General features: G+C 33.2%; 1 pseudogene; it reads left to right on the top strand.

Annotated features, from left to right (window-relative positions):
- The first annotated feature begins 1417 nt into the window (after positions 1–1417).
- On the top strand, positions 1418–2386 carry LOC127684289 (vomeronasal type-1 receptor 4-like; annotated as a pseudogene).
- Positions 2387–2618: the final 232 nt, after the last annotated feature.

The following is a 2618-nucleotide window of genomic DNA, read 5'->3' as shown; positions in this document are numbered from 1 at the left end:
TCTACAACCCTGTAGGGTTTCACCTCACTGGCTTTTACTTTCCTTTAATGTGCAGAACGCTTTTCATTTCAAACAACTCTACTTCTAAATACTTTGTGCAATGTCTCTATTATAGAGTCTTGTGTCTACCTACATCTGTGTATTAGCAATTTCATCTTATGGTTGTAGCATTTCAGCATTTCAATGAGTTGACAATTTTAGTACAAAGTGAGGTGATATAATCACAATCCAGTTTTTATGCACACTGATATCAATTTTATGAAAAATTATTCAGGGTCAGAAATTTTGATTACAAAACATTATAGTATGAAATTACTTTTTAAATTCTACCTGAGAACTGCTGAGTCTCAGTTGGGCAATTTGACAAAAACAAAGAGCATTCATTTATACTTTTTACTCAAAACCAGTCATTTCCTGCATGGTTTTGGATCCTTTCAGGACTGCAGATTCTTATAACATGGCAATTGGAATTTGGTAATGATTTATCAGTTTACTGAAGAAAAACAATACTAGAATTGTTGCTAAAATATTTTATTTTCCAATAGAGTATGAACATGGATTCTTTTCACATGGATATTTTTTGCACATTTTGATATCTGAACAGTTTATATGTAACTTATCTAAGTCATGAACCCATCTTTCATTTGTTTAATATTTTATGTTTTTTTCAAATGTAGATTCAAATATTTTTATAGGATGGAGGTATAAGCCAGTTCTTTAAAGTACATATTGCTAATAATTTCTATATTAGTTCTATTTGAAGTTTCTATTTATCCCTGGCTTATCCCTGTCTGCATATCCAAAGTTGGCAGGTCCAAAAACTCTGGCCCCTGTTAGCACTTACACTCTCATGAAACCACCCCCATAATAAAAATCACATAATGAAAAACTATATAAATACTAAAATTAACTATGCTTTATATGTCGTGAATATTTAACCACTTTTAAAATAAGATTTTCAAATATTATCTATTGTTTTTCTTAAGGAATTGTGAATTGTATTTCTTGTGAATTTTAGAATTAATGAGTCTTAAAATTTTTCCTTGAAAATTGACTCCAAATCAATCATATTTTTCAAAAGCAATAAAAACATTTATCATTCTTGGGGATTAACATAGAGTTATGTATTTTGTATACCCTAGAAATAACTCTCTAGTCCAGGTTACTCTCAAATTCATTTGTCTGTGTACTTCTATCTCTTGATGGCTATATTGAAGGTCATGCAGCACCTTGTCCAGTGAAAACATTATTCTTAAGAAAAGATATTCAAACTTTTCATATACACAATAGAGAGTATTTACTCTAACAATGACCAAACCTTTGAATGTTCTTCAATGGGAAAGTGATACAAATGGAATAAAGTAATAACTACATTCCTTTAGATAACATCATGAAATAATACACATTGATATTATATTTCTAGGGACTCACAACCATATTAAATTTGTTTACTATTTTAATAGGAAATAAAATGTCTTCTGAAAACTTTGCAATGGGAATTTTTCTCTTCTCCCAGATTACTGTGGGAATGCTTGGAAATTCTTCAATACTAATTTATTATATCATTTTGATATCTACTGGGAAGTCCTTAATGCCCAAAGACCAGATTATAGGGCACTTGACTTTTGCCAACTGCTTGTCTGTCATCTCAAAAGCCATTCCACAGACACTGTCAAATTATGGATTTAAAGATTTCCTGAATGATATTGGATGTAAATTAATAAACTATATTTACCGAATAACAAGGGGAATGTCCCTGTATGCCATGTGCCTACTGAGTTGCTTCCAAGCACTCACAATCAGCCCCAGCAACTCCAGGTGGATGATAATTAAACACAGAGCGACCAAGTACATTGGACCCTCCTGCTCAGTAGGCTGGCTTGTGAATCTCTTTCTAAACATCATGACGCCTGTTACAGTGTCAGGTCCCAGGTACAACAAAAATGTGACTAAATGGAAGATTAATGAATACTGCTCATGGTTTGCTTATGGAAATGTGGGAACTGCACTGTCTATGTTCATACTTTGCTTCTCTGATGGACTGTGCCTGGTTCTCATGGCCTGATCCAGTGTCTCCATGGTGAGTAGACTCTATAGACACAAGAGGCAAGTCCAGCATATCCATAGTTCTTAGCACCTCCTAAATGCCTCAGCTGAAAACAGAGCCACTCAATCTATCGTCATCCTGGTGTGCACTTTTGTCCTCTCCTATCTGCTCTCCTCCATTATGGTTATCCTTATGGCCTTCTCCAAATATCCAATGTTACTGAGAGTACCTGTATTTACAGTTCTCGAAACCTGCTTTCCCACTGTTTGCCCCTTTGTTCTCATGAACCATATCAAGCATAGTATTAGCCTGGTTTTTTTCTGCTTTTGTAAGAGATAGCTTCGTCTAAATACAATATGAGCCCTGGTCATCTGTCCTATCTTATACTTTCTCTTATTATGTTGTACAATGCTATGATTTCAGTTTGAAAATATCATCAGAAGTCAGTTATCAGTCATTAGAACTTCATTTTTATATAATTTACTATTCAATAGTGACAAAAATTTCTAATATATAAGATTACCATTTTAATATAAATTGTTATATGATATTAAGCAAAGTATAGTGAACA

The sequence above is a fragment of the Apodemus sylvaticus genome, chromosome 1 (assembly GCF_947179515.1).
Source record: "Apodemus sylvaticus chromosome 1, mApoSyl1.1, whole genome shotgun sequence".
Lineage (NCBI taxonomy): Eukaryota > Metazoa > Chordata > Mammalia > Rodentia > Muridae > Apodemus > Apodemus sylvaticus.
This window is presented reverse-complemented; position numbering and strand designations above follow the sequence as displayed.